A 24618-nucleotide genomic window follows, 5' to 3' on the forward strand; every position below is an offset into this window, starting at 1 on the left:
GGTATTTTAGTCAGTTCACATACTTTGGCACATTTTTAATAAATATTTATCATACTTTTTAATAAAACCCAGATACGTTGTAATTGGCTCTTATATTGGGTTCTGATTGGCATAGAGATATGCTAGTTGTGGTACAAGGTACCCTCCGTCACGCACCGTATGGTGGATTGCGGAGTGTAGATGTAGATGTATATGTAGATGTAGAAGGAGAGGTGCAAACTGATTTAATGGATACTGACTACAGAGCAGAATGGTGGTGTGAGGTGTAATACAATGCATTTAGCCATAATTGACACTTATTCACGCATTAAAAATAGTACACAGTCAGATATTAAGTTAAAGAAAACACAGGAAATCCTGGCGCCTCAATCATGACACATGGTACGTTAAACAACGCAACAACTTAACCGACACATGTGGAGGAAAGTCTACTAAATTACCTGTTTCAGTTTACCAAGAGCACACACATAATGTTCACACTGATCACACACATGACCACATAGAACTTTCCTACTCCACATGTAAGCTCTCTGGGTCAGAGTGTGACTGGCTTTGACTGTCAGTTTCAGAGAACAGGGCTCCGCTTCTGAAATTCTGTACAACTCAGCAATTTTGTAAATAAATGTACCAAATATGAGCATGTTACTCCGCAACGAAACTCAGGAGTCAGTTCGAACACGGGAGGTGTTTACGTCGAATTGGAGCCTCATGGCTTACAAAGAAACGCACGTGGTGCAGCAGAGTTTGGACTACTAAATCCATGAGAATGAAACACAAATTGGATGGTAAATTAAACAAAATTTAACAGAAACCTTCCACAAGGCACACGACACATTCATACATGATAGGCGAAACTAACTGAAACTGTGCACCACATGACACCACCGCTTGTCCACGCCGAGTTGCAGTCGCACAAAAGATCTAGTAGAATAAACTGAATACTAATGAAATTAACACTATTCCCTGACTGAAATACTTAGTGCGGCATGATAATCAATGCCACTCACCACAGTGACTGCCGGAAACTCAAACAAAGCTAACTCTCACATATTTAAGCTTAGCAACTGGATATACTACTTAGCGAATCCTTACTCACCAGTTTTCCTGAGAAGAGTAAAACTAACTTGTTCCATCACGGAAGTCTACACCACAAACTGGAAGGGCTCAGAGAGCATAAGCTGTTTCTACCTATACCAGCCTCACAATGGATGCTGACCAATGGCCACAACATCTCTCTGATGCAACGTGGCCATAGTCAAAGATCTACACAAAGGTTGGCTAAATTACCGTTAACATTCAGGGAAACCTCCTGGAAACTAAGAAATTCTGAAGTGCCTGCTACAGACAAAATACACCTTCAAACTTGCAGACGACAGTGGGAACAGGAAAGATATGACATGAATACATGATAATAGATTACACAGATATATACAGGACATAGTTATGAATTTGACATTGTAAAAGACATTCTCCTCTGGCGTTGAAATGTCGCAGAGAAATGCCTCTCTAATATCATGGCCATCTTTCTCTCCAGGCATAGTCGTACCGAACATTTGAGTAGTTAAGAATTGTAGCAAAACTAAAGGTTGCCTTCAAGATCAATGGAATGGCTCACATAGAAACGCTCCAATATAGGTGTAGGCAAATAATATAATGTGACACCATTTTTATGCCAAAAGAAAAAGTCTATATGAAATAATGGGTATCTTTGACTTCAATCTGCAGGTTATGTTATTTTTACTGCTTATTTGGCACTATTTTAATCACTGATTGGATACGGAGAAGTGTATGTCGGAGATTATGTTGTCTGTCACCATTTTTTCACATCGTTTAAGTACTACACTCTGATAGGTGGAAAAGAGAGGAGGAGAAGCACACAATTCGTCGGTTCCCATTATCTTGGACTTACGACTGCTGGGAGATAAGGAGAGAGCAGGAGAAATGGTAGGTGGGATTTTTAAATTTTCTACTAATGCCACTGGGCTATTATGACCATGTTAAGTTCTTTCACACTATTTTAGGGTGGATGTAAAGAGTACTGCACTGTTTGGTTTGTTGGAAAGTGATGGGATCTTACGTTTTCCAGTTACATAATTTTTAGTAGTTGTAACAATGTGTTATAACTGGCTGGAGATAATGAGTGGCATCGTTTCCTACTGATAAGGACGATGACGTTGCTGATGACGTTGTTGAGGTCACTGATAAGCATAAGAGTGTCACTAGGTCAGTGACATAGGTAAGTCACGAACGTAAACAAAGTGATCAAGACTTGGCACAGCCCTACTAACATAAATTGGACAGTGACTCTCACCTCTTTGACACCGCACCTAAGCAGACTCATCACCGACCATGCTTGGCCATTCTCTTACTCTCTGTCAATGACCAGTCCTATAGCATTTTATTTATTATTATTAGTGCTTTACTGCTCATTCAGTCCCAAATTCCTAAGACCAACTAGATATAGGAATGAATTTTAAGACGCTGGGTTACTGTTACAGCGACATACAGGAAACATTAAAGTAAAACTGCACTCAGATTTTTGCTTGTTTTTCGACAACAGTGTGTTGGCATCCACAGGTATTGTACAGCAGTGTTTGTTGCTAATGTGTTATTGTAGTTTTGATAATTCCAGTTTTTGTACATTACATCTGCATTAAAGATGTAGATAGGTGTGCGAGTATTAAAAATGTGGCAGAGTCTTGAAAAGACTTGGATGTAAAATTAAATAAGTATAGGAAGGAGCGTATGGAACTATCACTTTTGCAACCAAGTAGTACGACAGTCTGACACTTAAAATGTGTTACTAACAAGACAATTCTCACTGAAACACCAATGAAAATTGTCTAGTTAATAATATATTTGTTCATTACTTAATTTAAATGCAAGAAAACATCAATCCTGATGCCAGTCCCACTAGCTGTTCAGTGACATCACAGGAAAAGTATCTACATGGAATTAACCACACTCGTAATCATCATAATCAAGTTTAATAGTATGAAGTGAAAATACTATGAGATATTCAGAAGCCCACTGATCTGAAGAATTATATCTGCCCACTTGTTCAGTACATTATGGAGAAAAATAAATTGTTGAAATGAAGTATTTCTCCTGTTCCGATTGTCTGTTGTAGATAACTACAGAAAATGTAAACACGTCATCAAAGTACAGAATTTTTGCTTATTTGTATGTAACATACATCATGTACTTCACTGAATGTTTAAATTATTGAATTCCATGGTGATGGAAGGGACAAAAACTATACAACTTATGCGCATCTACTGCAAATATCTGCATTTTAATCGATTTTAGAAGGTTATCAAAACATTTCAGTTTTATGTACTTCCACACAATTGTCTAAAAGTGGTTCAATATCTCCACTAAGAGACTTTTGGCAAATCGAGAAAGTAAGTAACCCAGTAAATATATGCATTTCAGGTAAATCATTTTTTACCCAGCAGTTACCTCCAATCAGTTGTGAATTATTACGGCCTCACCACATGAATGGGACATGTATTAAACACTTAGCTTATTGCTGCTCCTTCAATTGTGTAGACTGTATGGTCTGCTTCAGTGTTTTGTTATTGTTTTTAGTTAATCGAATTTTTATGTTTTTCGCATGCTCCAACACCTTTTAAACTTTCCACTCCTAATTAAGGCCGTATAGGTTATCGATTCTGGCAGCCGGAGTCTGAAGTTTCTGATAATCATGCGTTTTGCGTTCTTGAGGAGATAATTCTGTAGAAACTTTCATTCTCTAACAAATAGTTCTTTATATCTAACCGAAAAGTGAAATACCAACTGTCATGGATTTAGCTTTAAATTTTTTTTAATGTGACGAAATATTTTCGTAAAAATTTTCATCTTCTATTTCACCCCCTTGGGAGTTGAATGTCAAAAGAACTGAAACATATATTTTTTATTTCTAATGAAGAATTCTTATTCCAGTTACCATAGATGTAACTTTAAACATGCTTTGGTAGTTCTTCAGTACTGATTTATCTTCAAGAGAAAAATTTGTCACTGTTTTCCCCCCTTTGCTGTTGACTTTCCAAAAAGCTGAAACATGTGTTTTCTTATGTCTGATTGAGAAAGCAACTATCTTTTCGTTGTTCTACCTTCAAAAGTTCTTTCAAAAACATTTCATACCCTATTTCTCTCCCTTAGGAATTGAATTTCGGACAATACCTTCTTAAATGATGCCTACAGACAAGGTCCACGCCCACTTCAAATTTCAAGTTTCTATCCCTAGCAGCTTGTGTTGAGCGATGATGAGCCAGTGTGGCCCTATTTCATCCCCTTAGGTGTTGAATTTGCAAAAGCACTGAGACAAGATTTTTTTCTTCTCTAACCAAGAAGCTAAACACCAATTTTCAAAGGTATAGCTTTAAAAATCTTTTTGCAAGGAAATATTTTCATAAAACGTTTCACCTTCATATGGGCTGAATTTCTACAAGCAGTGAAACATAAATTTTTTATTTCCAACTGGGAAGCCAAATTCAAATTTTAATGGATTTAGCTTTAAAACTACTTTTGTAATAAAATATTTTCGAAAAGCATCTCATTTCCTATTTCACCCTCTTATGGGCTGAATTCTCAAAAATACTGAAACACGTATTTTTCTTATTTGCAACCAAGAAGTCAAATACCAATGTTTACAGGTGTCACTTTAAAAATACTTTAGTAGTTCTTTAATAATGATATATTTTCAGAAACAACTTTCATGCACTGTCTCACCCACATAGTGTCAAATTTCAAAAATGCTTAAACCTTGTTTCTTTATTTCTTACCGAGAAACCAGATACTAATTTTCGTAGAGCTACCTTCAAAATTGCCTTAATAACGACATATTCTCAAAATACTTTTCATTCCCTATTTCACCCCCTTAGGGCGTCGAATTTCGAAAAATCCCTTCTCAAACGAAGTGTACAGCATAATACCAACACCCCATGCAAATTTTGAGCTTCTGTCCTTATTGATTTGAGGTGAGCGATGATGAGTCAGTGAATGAATGAGACAGTCGGGACATTGCCTTTTATATTGAGAGATGAAGTTTCATTCATGGTAAATGAAGCACTTAGGTGAAGACGAACCTAAGACATTCCTAAAGAATCTGTCACAAAAAACATATTTATTCAAAACACGTTATTAAAAACTGTGGAAAAACTCTTAAGTATTCAGAGCTATTTACCGAAGTGCAGTATTGGAAGACTGGTACATTATTCGTTCTTCTTGATATTCTCGTAAACGAAATACTGTGTTCGAACGTGTGGATAACGACGATACAGTAATGACGGTCCAGTAATAGCTGTTTCCTTATAAAGATGTACATTACTCACATGAACAAATTACTGCAGTGTTATATACATTACTTCACCCCTCCCTCCCCCCCCTCCAAAAAAAGTGCTAAAGGATACAGCGCATCAATTCTGGCTTCTGAACTACACTGACATCGGTTATGCTAATGTGTATTATCTAACAGCTGAAAATTAGGGTCAATTCTAGTGTCTGATACAACCTGTCGGCTTTGACCAATAACGTAATGTGTGATGTTATTTTGTTTGTGCTGCAGATTGCTGTCGGTGACTTCTCTGGATTTCCTCGTTACGCACGTATCACAGTCTAATATATATAGTCGCGACACTAACTGCTGTGAAAGTTGTTACCATTTGACAGTTCAAGTGACACGAGCGCCCCTAGCGGCCAGAAAACTCGTCTTCCTCTGACGGCAGATGCGACGTAAAAATAATGTTTGTTTTTAATTCGTTTTGTACGTAATTTACAAAATAGTTTGTATATTTTTGCGTCACAAGTGTTAGGAGAACAGCGAGAGACATAAATGATTGTGAAATATAAGCAAACAGAGCACGAACTATTGAATGAAAAGACATAAGCTGCCACATATTCTTGAAGAAATAATTAAGAAGTAGCATACAACCGCACTTATTCCACTGAAAGTAAGAGAATACACACTGTATATCCCACATATGAAGTATATAGATGCTCTTCCTTGTGTAAAAATGAAGCGACACATTACTATTCATTACGTTCTGCTTTGCAGGAAGCCTGCTCCCCAAAATACAATTTCCATCTTATTCTTTGTGGTGTCTGGTTATCTCAATAAAAAGCGTGGCTATTTTAAAACTTTATTATATCCCATTGATACAATTAACGAAAATAAAATTATATGAATGAGTCAGTCCTAACACTTTAGCAACCCAAATGAGCCAGCTTCATCACTTTTTTATTTCTTCTCTTGCTCCTACAGACTAAGTCTTGATTCCTGAATTTAACAATGTAAAAGAGCCTCAGTTTCACAAACAGTCTTATCAACAGCAGCTTGGTTTCAGCACGGCACCCAGGTGGAAAATTGGTGATGTCGATCAACATGTTCACAAAGAAAGCATCACAATTACTTATGTGAGCATATTAATCAAAAGTAGAAGTCATCTTAGTCTCACAATGGGTTAAAAATTCTTTGACATCTTCTGTATAAATAAATAGGCTTCCAAAGTTGCCTTCATAACTTTTAAAATGGCAATAAACTTTGCATCTAAGTCTCGGCAGCCATCTACAAGTACTGTCCTACATTTATAACAGTCATGAATTGTAAGCAGTTTCTTTAATACATAACTGTATCTAATGCTGTTTGCCTCTCTGAGGTCTGTTTGGAGTTCCATATTTGGTAGTCTGATCACTGAACTCGTGTCACTGATGTCAAACAGTGGTGGAACAAGTAATTTGGGCGCTGCTTTCATATCCCCTATTGTCTGACCCCAGTTGATCCCCTCACAATTGTAGGTAGGTACACTGTGTATGTTCATTAATTTGCTTAAAGCACTATTATTGAATGCAGCACAAAACTGTCGTGGTGATAGGTTGCTACAAAAACCACTTTTATGCCTTATCACTGAGAAAACGTTTCCCAGTGGACTTTGATTAATTTTGCGTGTTAATAAATATAACTTGTTTCCATCCAAACATCATCAACAAACATGTTCAAAGCGCTTATGTTACCCAGAAGTCCCTTAACACCCTTAATCCTAGATGAAAAATCTTTCCCATCAAAATCTACAAATTTCCATGACTGTATCCATGGCTTCAGTGTCTAATATTTCCAGATGTCTTGCGGAACTTGTAATGCAGTTCCTTAATGATACAGGCCCATTAACCCTATATGCATTAAATATGTCAAAAATATCGTTTACTTTTTGGCAAAAATCTGCAGTATCACTAGCAGATGATGATATGGTGCCACAAGTAACAAGTGTCTCAATGCCTGCTGCTGCTGTATGACTCAACACACGAACTACCGTGCTTAGCCTCATTTTTGAAAATGCTGGCAGTTGGACAGCTGTTTTAGTGTGCTTGGGAGCAAACTTGTAATTCTTTTCACAATCACTTGAGTATAACTGACAAATGTCATTCCATGAAGCAGTGCCAATCATTCCTTCATCTGTGGTGTGGATAATGTTATACCTGAATAAATTATTACGTATGCTTTTTATGAAGCGTGGAGTGTCATAAAAAAAGTAGATCTGACTCCCTTCGTGTTCTGAGCATGGGTTAAATGGTGTGGTACCCAGTCTGTGCCTCCACTCCAGAAAATTCGAGCCTTGGTTAGTCACACATGTTTTTACAACCAAACCAATCTCTTGTGAGTTTTTTGACAACTTCAAAAAATATGCGTGTCAGATGGGTGGCTCCTACTGGTCCTTTGGAGAAATAATATACTAATGGCTGTTTAAAATTTGAGAAGATGCCGTTAATCATTATAACTAATGCAGTATTGGCAACCACAGATGTACGTATGAGACCCATGTCTCCAAATCCAATAACAAGGTCCCTAGAGCTGCAATATATCAAATTTTCCATTAGTGACATCTCATCCATAGATAAATCCACAATTATATCAGTTTCTGGAAACTGCTACACTTCCTGCTTTAAAAGATGAAGTATGTTATTATTTATACCACAATTTAATTGTATATATTCCACATACCTTTGTAAGGTACGTACTGATGGAAGGCTAAAACAGTGTGATAAAAAACTGTATGCCTGAGTACTATAATACAACAAAATAAGTGCAAATAATTTAGTTTCATCTTACCATCTCCCACCACGTTTTCCATTCAGTGGTATACTGATTTGGCTTATCAATAAATCGAGAGCATCTTTTTTCAAGTACTTGGAACCAGTTCTTTTCAAATTGAGCTTGTCCTTTTGTACTTGTGTCCTGTGAAGTTGTTGTTGCAGTTTATTCTTACGATGAGCACTTTCCTTGTCACGTAGTAATTTTGTACGAAGTCTAATGATTTGCACGTTTTTACATTTCACACAGTTTCCCAATGCGCGAATAATTTCACGTAATCTAAGCATTTCATCTTCAAAAGATGTCTGTGTTGCAGATTTCGTTGTTAGTGATTTTATATATGTCTCTCGTGTAGGAACACTTGTAGTAGCTGTTTCTGATCAGGAGACAGTTTTATTGTTTTTGCAGTAACACTTTCACGTTTGTATAGCAATTTTCTCTTCATCGTCACTAGTTGTGTCTTATTCGGCACGTCAAATAACGTAGGAACTGCATTCCATACCAATGTCTTATTTTCCGCGCTCATGAACTGGTTTGACTCGAAATGTAACGCACAAACATTCAAGTTATTGTGCAAATAAAGGACATCTTTTTGCAGCAGGTCCTGTCTTCTACTATTTATTAACCATTTCTTGCTCCTAAGAAAAAACAAATTCAGTAATTCAATACAGTTTAGAGAAAAATCGTAAATAAAGAGCGCTCTAATGTGATGTTTCATACCTCTCAGGGTCATTAGAAAACCTGAAGAATGACAAATGTGGTGTCTTCTTCCTATTATTACTGCAACTGATTGCGCTACATACGCTGCCTTTCGTAAAAACCATGTTAAAAATGAATATGAACGATACTGTTTACATTTACTGAATACCGTATTCAGTAACGTAGCTTCTCCACCGCTTGGGGCGCTGTTGTCGCGGTGTATAACAAAAATCAGTGATGGTGTCGCGACTGTATATTTTGGACTGTGCACGTATATTAAAAATTCGATGTAGATTATTTTGTTTTCATCTCGTAATTTGTTTCCGGCATCTTTTGTTAATGAAAGTAGTCGTGATTTATAAAGTGTTGATTTCTCACGCTGTTCGTTATGGATGAGTCAGTTGTTTTTACTGCGAAAATTCTGCTTCAGAAAATGAGTGACCATAAATCAACTATAAAATTTTTGCAGTCATTGGGCGTCATTGCTGAATTTTGCAAGTGCAGTGTCTGCGGAAGTTATATGGTTTTGACGAAGGTTGAGTCGTGACGAACTTCCGACGACTACATGAGGAGGTGCAGAAAAAATAACATAAGAGATCCACACGAAGAGGGGGGGGGGGGCATGGTTCGAAAGATCGTGACTGAATTTAGAAGTAATTGTCATGCTAACCTACTATTTTTGCTATGAACAGTCTTGCAAATCTGTCATGCACGAAGCACGGGTTTCGTATGACACTGTAGTCGACTGGTTCTCGTTTTGTAGAGAAGTCTGCGGGGAATTTATATAGTAGAGGGGGTCATGGTGGTGGAGGGGGGGGGGAGGGCAGGGGTTACAGTTGAAGTAGATGAGTCACATTTTGGAAAGAGAAAGTACGAAAAGGGACACGAGGCTGTTGGGCTTTGGGTTTTTGGATTAGTAGTTTCTGGAGGCGACTGTGCTGATGTATTTCGGGTTGTACCAAATCGGACAAAGGAAGTTTTGACATCTTTAACAGAAGAATATGTGGAGGAAGGTTCTGTAGTCATGTCGCATGGGTTTGCTTCGTACAAGGGGTTGGGTGAAAGGGGTTATCACCATTTGGTCGTGAATCACAATATTGAGTTCAAAGATTATAAGAGGGGAGCATATACTAATACTATCGAGGGGTATTGGGGGGCTGTAAAATCTGTTGTCGGGCGGGAAAAGAGAAGGGTTCCAGTGTTGCAAGGCCATTTAGATCAATACTGTTGGAGGTAGAGTATTCCTAAAGGTTATGGTTTACTTCTTGCCTTTATGAAAGTAGTCAGCAAACCGTACAAGCCTCGTTTCCTTAGTTAGGTGTTCGTGGGTCTGATACTTTTTCCTTGTTCTACGTTGCGTTTTTTTTATGGTACTGTATTGTGCGAGTGCTACTTTTTTGGTTTCTCTGGAGGGAGGTTTTTCGGTCGTTTTCATATTTTCTGGTTACAATGATGGTCCGACGGGTATTGCTTTGTCTCTGCCGGAGGGTTTATGTGATTGACTCGTGGTTTAACTTTTTTTTATTATTTTAAAATTTTGCGTCTGATAGAGGGTGAGTGGTAGGGAAGTACTGATTTGGGTGGTACCTCATTCGTGCCCGGCAGTTTGTGTTTCTTGTTATTTTTTTCATTAATTATTCTGGATTTTGCTTCTTTCGTTACAGTTTGACCTTCTAACATTAATATTTCTTTCTATGTCCTTATTTAGTTCTTGGCAGCCTCGATCTTTGACTCCTTTGGAAGTTCATACGCGATAAGTTTCTTTTTATGTAGCCACTTTCATGTTTTCCTTTTCGATGTTTTTGCTACACTGCTCTTAATTTTGCTTTCATTTCTGATGTATCAGTTTTACTGAGTGTTGTTTTGGAGTTACTGTACCTGGTGTGACCTTCGTGTAGTATAGTTATCGGTTCCAGGGTTTGGTTAGTTTTGCGTTTCATTTCTTTGCGTGTGCCTTAATGTGTGTAAAGATTTTCATTTTTTTTTTAAGTCTAGACGTATTCTGTAGTTTTCTAGATCATTTTTTTAAGCACGGTTCTGATATGTTATAAAAGTTTTGCGCAACAAACAGTAATATTGGAATCGCTAACTAGAAATGACCTCCCACATAGGTTGCTTTTAGTTAACGATTGCAACTATTCGAGGGTTCATTATTTAAATCGCTTTTGCAATATGTGTGGAAAATAAAATATAATATACACACTCTTAATTGCTCTCGTGTTCTTATTTATTTCAGTCATCTTTAACTCGTTTCAATGAAATTTGCGCGTAAATAATAGTCACGTTAAATGTAATATTTTCTGAAATGCTACATTCGTTTGTTTGCATGATCCGTTCCATTCATAGATTGTCCATTGCAGCATCTTTGCCTTACGTACGACGTCATTGGTCAAAGCCGACGGGTGGTTTCGGACACTAGAATTTATCCGAAAATTAGTATCTGTCCGTACTTTCACAATGTTCTTTCAAGTACTAAACAGCACTGAAAAAATTAATGAGGAACGTTATTTTATGTAGTATTAACTTCCCATCTTAATGGTCGCAGTGGCTTTCTGGAGAAAATTTCAGTTCTTAGTAATGGAAACATATAGGTCCAGCTACACAGAAAACGAACATCACTTATATGCTGTGAATGTCGTCAGTCGGTTGTTTACATAGGTAGTCTGCGGACGTGACTTGAACAATCATACTGCCGTTATTTATTGGCAAAATTTAGAGACCGCGTGGATAGAGTTCGTTTTTGTACACACCGTGAACGGTTTATCCACTGTCACTTACAAGCGTTTAAATGTGAATAACAATGGTAACGTCAATTAACACCAACGTCTGTGTTGTTCAAAACACTTTTCTCGAAATATCTTGAATATGATGCGTTTCCCTGTGGTAGCTGTACAACTTGATGTTTTTGTCTACTGCAGCGGTATGTATAAACCACAATTCTATAGTATTCTGAAATCTTTTTTAATTCAGGTAGAGCCATAACGTTTTTATCGTTGACTTCTATCGTTATATTCTTTGTTGCGTATGTTGCTGTAGATATTATTTTCCTTTATAGTGCTACAGTTCTTTACACCGAGGTAGCCTAAACGTGAATTTCATGTAAGATACAAAAGTAATTCACATCCCATATAACTAGTATGCGCAGATAAATTAAAAATTATGTTCGTAATGCATTTTTGTAAGTGTGCATATCATTAACGTTCTCGCTATTACTATTACTCTAATTAGACTGCTAGTTTGTAGGGCTTCATGTAGACCACCTGGTTTTGATACACTGATATTTCGCGTAGCTCTCATTACAAGGCTCACATTAAATCTGGATGGTTACTTCATAAAATTCTTGTGGTGCAGTGTATCGCGACTGCGAGTTAACACAAATTTACCTGCAATTATGTATTTATTACCAACATAGGTGGTGCAGAGGGTAGCAAACCACAACGGGATTCGGGAAGACAGCTTCTCATTTCCCGTTTCGGCCATCCAACCCGTGATTTCCCTAAATCGTTTTCTTCGATGTGACAATACTCCTCACGTTTTTGTTTATATTCTACTACAGTTGCGTCAGAGGCACATAGTATACGGAATATAAGGTTCATAAAGTGGAATACTTTTCATACTTCGCAATAGTTGTCCTAAGTCATCTAGAAATGAGAATAATTATCCCAAGTCATGTAGTCATGAGTCATTGTTACTTCGATTTGAAGACAGGGTTGCTGTCAGGATCCGCTCGCCTATGTTAGAAATCTCTTTTGTTTAAAACATTGATATTTCCCATTGTTATAGATTCATTGTCTCCTGCTTGAGATACTTCATAATTTACCATCTTCTTGTTTGATATTTTCCTGCGTACTGAAGCGTCAGGGCGTAACATGTTCTGTTTTGACGAATAAGCAGAGTGCATGACCTTTCTCTACTGCTTTCTCACTGAATCCGCACAGCGGGGGATGCTACAGGCAGGTTGACTATGGTATTTTGACTCTTAAACAGCTTGTACCGATACATTACACGGTTTTGCTATTGCATGTCAATTACGTCGTCACCGTCGAAGTTTTAATTGCGTGCTTTAGCAATACACCGTTACCTTATTTTACAATGATAATCTGAAGATTCTGTAACACTCTTGCAACGCTTCCAGTAGGAATGCCACGTACTTGATTTGCAAAAGTATCGCTTTTCGTATAATGTTGTCAGACAAAATACGAATAATGTGAAATGCTAAGAGTAGTACGTAAGATTTGCTAATGGGCAGCAAAATACTGGAATGTGGTCGAAGTAGATAACATTGGAAAGGCAGAAAAGCAATTGCAAGACAAGTGTTCCCGAAAAAGAGAAATTTGTTTACATTCAATATAAATTTAGGTGTTACGAAATTCTTCTGAAGGTTTTTGTCAGGAGTCTACTTTTGTTCCGGTGAAACGGTCCAGGTAAAAAGAGAATAGCAACGTTTGAAACGTGGCGCTACATAAGTAAACTAAAGATTAAATGGTTAGATCGGATTACTAACGATGAGGTACTTTATCAAACTGGGAAGAAAAGGAATTTATGGCACAAATTAATTAAATCAGCTTGACTTTATCAAATATAAGCATCCCAGGCGCTTCGGAGAAATACTGCGAACTTCTTGAGAAACTGTACTTTGCCAGAATGAGAGCGGGAGTCATACGACTCATCTTTCTGCAGTAGTTTTCAACGGTTTACATATGTAGCCAGAGTACCTTATATAACAATACTCAGAAAATATTCCTGAGCAATGTCCTAAATTTTATCAGTGCAGTTCCGATTCATCCTGTATACGGTTTCAAAGTGTTGGCCGGATGTGGTAGCAGCTATCAGAGAGCGTAGATGTGCTCTAGGCATCTATAGATATGCCCATACACACACATACATGCCTTTTTTTGTTCTTCAAAGAATCTGTTTATTCTTGGTCAAGATCGGGAAACTGAAAACCATTTATAGTTATTTTTGTGTTAAGTTATTGCTACCGTAACTATGTAAAAGATTTTCGCTTTTATTTTATTCACCGTACTTCTTAACCCCGAAAATACAATAGCTGTTTTTAGAAGTGTGAATGGATCTGATCCTTTTTCATGTAAAATTGAAGTACAATTGAAGACTAGAATCACCGTGTGAAGTCGGGTAAAAAGTTACTAAAAATAAAATAAACTTATTTGTAGATTGCGGTACAATCGAAACCTGTCTCTAGTCAGCTTATGTTTTTCAGATAGGCCCGCTTTCTTACGATCCTCAAAAAATTCTGTAGCGTGTATCTCAAGCAAGAGTTATTCATAAACCAGAAATTAAATACTGGGAAAATCGTTGCTTTAATATTGTACTGATTAGCATTTAATTAGAGCGGAACAAAGGAAACCGTAGCAAACAGTGCTTTTAGACGTACATTAAGTCTCAAAATGTGTGGTTATCTTTGCATAACTTTTCTTATTTTCTCCTAAATGCATATTTTGTTACAACTTGTTCTGTGTAAGATACAGCTGATGTCTGTATAAGATTCAGCGTTAGCCAGTACGTCTCGTCTGGTTTAGTCAAGTAGTTGAAATGTGGGTGGAGCAAGCGCACACACTTTCCCATTAATAGAATAACTCATCTTTTTGAAAGTTAACATGTTTCCCTTTCTAACTTAGGATCTTTACAGTTTTCAACAAATTTCTGTATAACTTCTTCAAAAGCTATCAATATCTTCTTCAGAAATGTTTCTACTTTTGTTACAAATATTTGATCTCTAATAAGTTTCCTCATGATGGAACTATTAAAAATATCCTCTTTTAGTTTTGTTTTGATAATTACTATATTTTCCCTAGCGCTGGCAAATTTTCCACAATTTGTGTAATCAATTTTAGCTTAAAGTAAGTTAGACGCAGGAGTACGTTCTTCAGATCTACAAAACTTTTGTGGACTATATTTTGGCTTCTAGTTTACGAGTTTAGTCTGGAAAGCCATTTCCTTACGCTTTAGTGGTGCCCATTATCAAGGCAGTCACTTCCGCATAAAAGCTGGGACATGTGTAACCTCATGAGAATCACTACATACGATCGATCCACGAACACCGTATTTTAGTTTTGTGAGAACGAAAGCTAAGTTTACGTATCATTCATTTATATGCGCAGTATGTCTTACAAGTACTGACGCATACTTATTGCCATTATGGAGAATGCACTGCTCTCCGATTTGATGCACCTTCTTATCGAGCCAATAAATACTCTTCCACTCTTTTATATCGTACCTTATGTTAAATTTCTCCGACATTCCAGGAACGTCGCAAATGCAAAGGTCACATGCTGTAGAAAAATAGCGAATGAACACTTGCTCTCTCCTTTTGTACCACGATAAAATGTTCCTGGAGACCACAATTTCTTTGCCTTCAACCTAATGCACGTATTTTGAATTCATTATTTGAGAGTCGTTTCGGTGAGTAGAAAAGAAGGAACCAGTTGCCAAACAAACGAATTCCTTCTCGATCACCACGTCCTCTCTGTATGGACTGTTGACATTCAGAGCATTGTCAAACATGACTGGGTGCAAGCTTGCATCGCTTCCCCCGTCATTCCAGTCTGCCAATCACAAAATAATTTTATTCGCAATACAACCGGATTACACAAGTCTCTGACGAAGTCATTCGGTTCAGCCTGTCATGGGCTCATCGTTGGTTCCAACATCTTGTAAGTCCTTATCAGTATCCAAAACACTGCTTCCAGAGATTTTAAGAGAATTTAGTGTGTCAGAGACGAAGATTTAAAAAAATCACTCTGTTATTTTTAGGACTGAAGCAATGTAGGTCAGACGAAAAAAAGTAACAATCGTCTCGGTGGTTTCGACATTGTCTCCAAATCATCGGCATCTCAAAACTGAAATGTCTCTTCCTTCCTTGAAAGCACTATTGGAGGTTTTCGCCATAAATAGAACATGTAAATTCTTCGCAGAGTTTGTAATAATTATTTGCTTTTTCCTGGCTACGAAGCTACCACAGGTGTAACACCGACTGTCAGGTAAATTAACCTTTTCAGGTCCTGTAGCTACAATTGTGTACATTAAATTTCACGGTTCCTTAGCTGCAAAAGAAGTATTTTTTTCCCAATGGAAACCAGAGGTACACATTTGCGAATGCTCAGTCTTTTCATCATGCGCAAGTTCTGCCAATTGTTGGGCAACACTATGAAAATATCGGCAAATCAGTGTAGCAGTGCGCAACAGGTCGTAATGGTGCAAAGCATCTCGTGACCAACAGAATACATGGATGTGGTCGGATGGCTATATTCCACTGTGCTATTGAATACTGTTATTGTTATTCTGCATGGTAATTATTGAATGGTCATTTTCCTATTTATTACAGTAGAGAATATTTAGTAATTAGTTATTTTAGTACATAAAACGAAGCCAAGTGTACCGTAAAAAGCACGTTTTGAAACTGGGTACATATTTTTTATAAATCTTGCGCCTAAAATCATTTTAAAAATCACCTAAGAGCATTACCACATAAATAAAAATTTTCCTTCCTCCAGAAAAAATTCAGGGTTAACCAAATCTGTTGAAGCTAATCTTTTGGAAACCGATAAATCGATCATTTAAAACAATACGAAAACATATTTGAAATTATCAAGAGGCACCTTTGCAGAAATAAAAAATTTGCCTCATTAACTGAATTTTCCGTCGGCGCCAGTACTTGTGAGGCATTCTGCGCACGTCAATGAATGATACGAGGACTTAGCTTTTGTTCTCACAAATAGGAAACACTTTCGTGGTGTTCTGTAAAATACACTATTATTAATTTGATAACGAAATAGCTATCGACTTCTTAATAATGCTGGACAAACAATACTCAATTTATTAATTTGATAACGAAATAGCTATCGACTTCTTAATAATGCTGGACAAACAATACTCGAATTGGAACAGGCTTGAGATTTCACATTACGTCACAACACTCGATACACTATCAAACGTGCTCGAGCGTCATTTGACATGTGACTCGCAAAGTGCAGCTGCAAGCGATATGCAAAAGATCTACGAACTAGCTACGAGAATATTCTGCAGCTCATAAAATGTGACAAATTCGTGTAACACTTCGGGTAATAGTATGAAATTCGGAACAAACTGCACTTGAACGAACTTGCAGTACTAGTTTTGTACGGTGTGTTCGGATAAATAGATATTTATGCTGAATTTTAAGTAAAAATAACAGTCAAATGCGAAATATTGTCTTAAAGTGTTGCTTGACTCGGAAACAAGTACAATAGTTTATGTGATTAACAGAGACTGCAATAATTTACCAAGCTCGTTCTAAGTGAGCCTCTATATACTGGCTCGCAAGTTGCAATAACTGGTAATAACGTTACCAGTTATCAGTCAGCTTCAAAATACGATGGTAACATCCAGATAAACAAGGAAGAAAATTAATCAAGAATTAAATGCTAAGTAGACGAAATAATATATCGTTTTAAAATCCCTGCTATTGCCATGGCGAGAATAAATTATTGCAGTAAGATGCGCCGCGGAGATAACACAGTTACTGTAAGTAGGCTGTTTAGGTTTTTATGTTGGTAACGCAATGTAGCGCTCTATATGAAAATCACTGACTGTGCTGTGTACAGTCTGTGGCTGGTTTGCATTGTTGGAATTTGATATTGTAGTGTCGGGCAGTTGGCTGTTAACAGCAGGGTTGTGATATGTACGAGAATTCTCGTACGCATACGAGAATTTCGTCATTTGTACGATGTACGAGGCAAAAGTGAATATCGTACACGAACATACGAGAATTTTTTTTTAGCGTTTAATACGATCGATAACTGGAGTCGTTACAGACGACTTACTCTCTACCCTATCCTACCCTAACTTAGTCTACAGACGTCACAGAAACATACATGCCCACGGGGGAACTCGAACCTTAGTAGTTGCGGTCTCGTGGCTCGTGACACCACACCAAGTCGTGTGGCTATGGAGGCGGGTACAAATTTTTTACCAAATATACATTATACGCATTTGTTTGGAAAATAATCGATTCATCTGTTATATTTTAAAAATGATTAGAAACTTACGAATCCATGCAGTCTCTGTCAATCAACAAATTTCAGGCAGGAGAGAGAGCGCCAAACTACCGACATGACAAAACGATTAAAGTCGAGAATGAGGCTTACTTCAAAGCCTGGCCCTGGAAAATAAATTAAATAAGCTAACAATAACGAATCACTTTGCTTTGCATGACATATTTCACTCAGTTCGAATTGTAAAGTTTCAGAAATAGAGCGGCCAACGAATCTCAAAGCACTAAATGGAACTTTATTCGAATATTATTGGAAAGCAATTAACAGTGGACCTAATTACCCTACAATACTGTGGAATTGTTAAGTACAAACGAAAGACATTTCATCAGACGGTATTGTTTCGTCCTCAACAAACGACACTCTTAACAATGCGTATTTCGCGTATAGTCATTACGACTACGTTTAGCTGAATTCATTTACTGTGTAGTTTCTCTATTCCGTAATTGAAAACGGAAACCACGTATGTACGTGTACCTCACCCCTCATGGTAATGGGCATGTGCGTCAGTGAAAAAGACCAATAAAAAGGTGTTAGCATGTGGACGTAATGTGCTGTTCCAGTCTCTTCTGTACCTAAGGTCCATCACCGTTCCCTTTGGATCCCTACGTAATTCAGTGCTCTCCGATACACACGATCGAACAGCGGAGGAGTGGTACTCAAGCGTCAACGTTAGTGTACAATATCTCCGGATGTAATTAACATTTTACAATGCAACAAACGGCACTGATTACGTATTTGTTTATATGTTCAGATGTGCTAACAAAACTAACGGGGTTCCATTTAAAAAACGTAGGTTTGTGTTAAAAAACATACTTCCGTGCATTTTTTTATGGTTTGTATTAACCAATTACACTAGCCCCTCTCCTCACGTTCAGTCTGTGGAATCTATTCGTCAGTATTTGATGTGGTTTACGAAATACATCCAGCGGTAATGTTAGGTGACTCACCCTGTATATATATATACTACGAATAAAAAATTTTCAAAACGTACGAGGAATTTTACTAAAATACGAGAATTTCATGAGGTTGGTACGATAATCGCTCTGTCTGGATATCACAACCCTGGTTAACAGCTCTTAGCGTTGCGCAGTTGGAAGTGAGCCGCCAGCAGTAGTGGATGTGGGGAGAGAGATGGCGGAGTTTTGAGAGAGGATGATCTGGACGTGTGTCCATCAGAGAGAGTAAATTTGTAAGACTGGATGTCATGAACTGATATATATATTATGACTTTTGAACACTATTAAGGTAAATACATTGTTTGTTCTTTATCAAAATCTTTCATTTGCTAACTATGCCTATCAGTAGTTAGTGCCTTCAGCAGTTAGAATCTTTTATTTAGCTGGCAGTATTGGCGCTCGCTGTTTTGTAGTAGTTCGAGTAACGAAGATTTTTGTGAGGTAAGTGATTCATGAAAGGTATAGGTTATTGTTAGTCAGGGCCATTCTTTAGTAGGGATTTTTGAAAGTCAGATTGCGTTGCGCTAAAAAATATTGTGTGTGTCAGTCTTTTATAATTTTTCTAAGGGGACATTTCAATAGCACCAGGTCTTCGGACGAGCGAAAGCTAGGGAATTGGACTGAGTCGTTACTGCGATCTTTTATTAATGTATTAATTGCTGTTGTTCCTTATGTTACGCTACCTGGATTATACTGCAGTCCGCGTTTGAAAGCTACTTTTATTATTACTATCTGTAGTACATTAAAAACACTAAGACACGTCGTGAAGAATGTACCAACAAAGGTCGCTAGATAGCAGGGCAGTCCAAATATCGAGCATAACCCGAGCAGTGACGTAAACTCTTCGAGCAATTCGAGTCACACTCAAGCGCTGAACTGGCAGTGCTATTAAGACCGTCGGAATGTGATAACCGAGCGTCGCAACCTCAGATAAAGTGACATCCGACTTACACAGATATTACTGAAACAGTCAGAGAATATGTTATAATATTATGAGATACAGAGTACTTACACCGGAAATAATACGTTTTATTTTAAGTAGAAATCCTCACATTAAAAAAAAACTTGTGTTATGTATTCCCATCATGATAAAATTCAGTTCACAGTGAATCGGGGAGGCTCTTCTACATATGTTGTTTTACCTTAATATACATGTTAGCATAAAGTAAGACTTGTTTAACATGTATAGAAACGAACACGACGGCTTCAGATACTGTAATTCCCTCAAGTTCTGTTCAATTTATTTTCCCATTCAGCATTTCAGGCTGAATAACAGCTATGAAACTTATCGCTTTCAGAAAGGGCTATGCCTCCGACCTGAATGACAATAATCTATGACACGACTACTGTACTCTGACTTTCAGGAACCTGTCAGAAGTACCAAGAAATCTTGCAGTATCACATAAGTTGGCACTATTTCAGGCAGCTTGCCAAAGAGTTACAGGTTTACTACTACGGAACTGCTAAATTATTATTTAAAAGTAAAGACAAAATTAAACATTTGACACGAAATGGCGTGTATATAACCAGCTGCAAGCCCTTTCGAAAAGTGTATTATTTGGTCCGGCAAAGCTGCGGAAATTAGGTTATCAGAAAATGAGAGGAGCTAGAGCCTAGGAATGGTACAACATTTTACAAAAAACTACCTGTAAGATGTAGATTTTGACGTCTTATATATTGTTCACAAAAGCAGGAAGATAACTACAAAAAATATTTCAAATGAATAAATACATGACACGCAATTCCAACTTAGTTCTGGATCAACTTAGACGGTTGTCTTTTTCCCATCTTTCATATTAAGATTCAATCAAAAGTAGATTACAACAGAAAGTTCAACACTATTTTTCATCTTTGAATGTAACAGTTTTCGCATAACATCATAAACCTTTGTTTTCATTACTTGTTAATCGTAAACATTTCTGCATAGCATAAAAGAGAATGTTATTCCCTGTAAAACTGTATGTCTTAATTTTATTTATCTTCAGTATCAGTAACATTTGTGCAAATCACACGTCATTATCGTATAACGGATATATCTATGGAGTGAGCATTGCATACTGTAATGTGGTTAGCATCAAATCGAAATAATTACGTGACGTCGGTACAAATCGCACGCTTTAATTTGGGCTCTCTCTGATTTGTGAAAGTCAAGTGACTTCGGATCACAACGGAATGTTTATGTTCGTCTGCGTAACAGTACTGTGCACCGCAGCAACAAACAGGCATTGTGAAAGCAGTGTCAATTCGTGGGTTTTGTTTTGAGTAGTCGTCGCTGTTATTCTTAAGAAAAACGAGCGAAAAGCCCTGCGCCTGGTACTTCTATTGCCTAGCCACTAAATTTCGCGTCATTCCTACTACACATCGCCGGTACAAGTTCGTTTCTTTCATAAACTTTTATCTTTCTGTCCTGGGAGAAGCAGGCCTGGCATGTCCCAGCCAATGCGCTACAAGCCGATCGCAAGCTGTCGCTCCCAGCTTCCTCCCGATAAGAGCCAAGTTACAGCAACGATTAGGATGGCACTGTCGTTTATTTGTTGCCTTAAGACCGAAGCTTTGGTATTGTAGATATTTGCCGTGTTTTCATACATTTATTTATTAGTAACAGCAGTGTTACTGAACTGTTCCTGCTGCACATACAAATCGAAATTAATTAAAGGAGGAAACGTTACTTTTCGTAAGTAAGTACCACAAAGGTGTGACTATAGTTGTAAGAGGCACTTGTGTGTTGATTAGTATCGATACACAATACAGCGAATACAGAAAATCGTAGAGTTAATTTATGTGGCCCTAAGGCTGTATATTTAAGAGAAAATTGCTAGATAATTACCGTAGGGAGGGAGTGTGCTTCCGGTCAACCCACTGAGTGTACAAACATTTCGAGCAATGTTCATAGCTGGTAACATATAACTTTTGCTGCTGCCAGTCATGATTTTCTTTTATTTGTTTTCTGTTTTTAATGTGTTCTGTCGTCGTCAACAGCGTGGGTGATGAAGAATGCACAGTGTTTCACGAAACTATTCGAACGAATAATACAGGAGGTAGAGAACATCAAAACAAATATATTTAGGCTAGGACCACATAATCTCTGAAGTCACCTTGTTGTATTAGGGAACATTTTGTTAGTGGTGCAGACGTAAGCTGTTGTGTCTGTGTCGCTGACTGGGAATGCGTACTAACATTCAAAACTGTTCTGTGTATGGATTGTTGGCTGTACTGGTTGGACATACTCTGAATGTTAAAGGAGGTACTTCCAGCACGATAGGGTGTCCGCCCGTTTTAGCAATAATGTGAGAAATCATCTGAGTGCTGCCTTCGGGAATCGATAAACCGGCCTAGTTGGCGCTGTGGCCTGGCCACCCAACTCACCTGACCTCACGTGTGTGGATTTCTTCCACTGGGGGCATATGAAGCAGGTGGTGTAGGAAACCGTTGTAGCAACAGATGAAGACCTCGTCTCTATAATTGCTCTCGTTGCTGGGACCACTGCGGACTTGTCTGAATTAATCGAACGGAGACAGCGGTCAACGGTTCAACGGTGTGCTGCATGCATACGGGCATTGCGTTAGAGCAGTTCCTGTGAATCTCCTGCTGTAATAGCATCCTAAACTACCTTGGGTGTAAATCGTACATAGCATCAGAAACTGCCATCAGCAACCATATTACGCACCTTAGCAAAAAATGTCTGTTTCGATCTTCTCTACCTCCTGTATAAATTTCCATGAATAGTTTCGGAACACCCTGTATGTCAGTTTCTGCATAACAGGAAAACAGGAGTCCACTCCGATAGCTGAGTGGTCAGAGTGACGGATTGCCGTCCTACAGTCCCGGGTTTGATTCCCGGCTGGGTCGGAGATTTTCTCCCTTCAGGGCCTGGATATTGTGTTGTCTTCATCATCATTTCATCCCCATCCGGCGCGCAGGTCGCCCAATGTGTCGTCGAATGTAATAAGCCCTGCACCAAGGCGGCCGGAACTGCCCCGCAAGGGGCCTCCCGGCCAATGATGCCAAACGCTCATTTCCATTTCCAGGAAAACAGGAAATCCTGAAAGAAACACAACAACGCAACAGCTCACACACCGCAAAAAAACATCACGCCTAAAAACATACTTGATAATTGGAATCATGTCTCAGAATACATTGAGTAGAAAATAAATAACGGAAAGTCGTACATGGCAGCAGCAGAAGTTATTTTATAACAAACAAAACTTCCGTAAAAGAGATCGACCCAGCGTTAGAAAAAAGTAAAAGAATTCAATTACAATTTCTGTCGTTATTCTGATGACAGAGATACATCTCGCAGTGAGGCTTTGCCAGTAATGACCTAAATAAAGATTTTCAGAAATCATTGCATCCTGAAGCTCATGACTCGACGTTTCACAGAGAATTTTGGACTCCAAGTAACGCAAGTCTTATGTGTGACACTGTACCTCTGTGTAGCGCTCTCGCGTCGCTGTATGGCAGCAATTTTAGTGCAGGCAGTACCGCTTTGCGGGTCCGGGGCATTGTGCAGCTGGAACAAAAAGAGAAAGAGAGAGAGAGAGAGAGAGAGCCCTTTGAGAGCTAAGGGGTTTGCAGGAGGGGCGGAGACAGCGGCAATATTGCGAAAGGTCAAATTAATGCGTGGCTGGGGACCGGAGTACGGGGACCCCGACATATAGTTTCTTTTATTTATCCGCCCCCTCGACCCTCCGGAAAAGCGAAAGTGGGTGGCTGGGGACGGGGATGAGGGGTGCTATTGAAGCACGGGCCGCGTGCTCGCATAACGGCACACGCGACGCACGCCGCCCCTCGCTACCTTGCAGGCTATACCTGCGTGCTGCTGCTGCCAGCTCACCTGAACATCTGACCCAGCACCGCAGCCGCGGAACAGCTGAGCAGCTCGGCTTGCGTCACATCACTATCCCTAAGTCCTTCTTTTAAAGTAATATCTGATTACTCGGTTAAGAGCACACGAGATCCGTAATAATTTGCTATAAATGCAGGGCGAATTGACCAAAACTTGCAGCACCTTTGTTTCGGGAAATTTTCAAAATATCGAAACGAGACTTTTGAAATGTGATAGTGCACAGAAGGAAGTAATTTCTGGAAGGCAGTGGTATATTTCTTTAACACATGCAAGTATTTTCTGGAATGGAATGCTATATTTCCTTGTTGTTGTTGTGGTCTTCAGTCCTGAGACTGGTTTAATGCAGCTCTCCATGCTACTCTATCCTGTGCAAGCTTCTTCATCTCCCAGTACTTACTGCAACCTACGCCCTTCTGAATCTGCTTAGTGTATTCATCTCTTGGTCTCCCTCTACGATTTTTACCCTCCACGCTGCCCTCCAATACCAAATTTGTGATCCCTTGATGCCTCAGAACATGCTCTACCAACCGCTCCCCTCTTCTTGTCAAGTTGTGCCGCAAACTCCTCTTCTCCCTTATTCTATTCAATACCTCCTCATTAGTTACGTGATCTACCCATCTAATCTTCAGCATTCTTCTGTAGCACCACATTTCGAAAGCTTCTATTCTCTTCTTGTCCAAACTATTTTATTGTGCATATTTCACTTCCATACATGGCTACACTCCATACAAATACTTTCAGATACGACTTCCTGACATTTAAATCTATACTCGATGTTAACAAATTCCTCTTCTTCAGAAACGCTTTCCTTGCCATTGCCAGTCTACATTTTATATCCTCTCTACTTCGACCATTATCAGTTATTTTGCTCCCCAAATAGCAAAACTCCTTTACTACTTTAAGTGTCCCATTTCCTAATCTAATTCCGTCAGTATCTCCCGACTTAATTCGACTACATTCCATTATCCTCGTTTT

This window comes from Schistocerca cancellata, chromosome 3 (assembly GCF_023864275.1).
Source record: "Schistocerca cancellata isolate TAMUIC-IGC-003103 chromosome 3, iqSchCanc2.1, whole genome shotgun sequence".
NCBI lineage: Eukaryota > Metazoa > Arthropoda > Insecta > Orthoptera > Acrididae > Schistocerca > Schistocerca cancellata.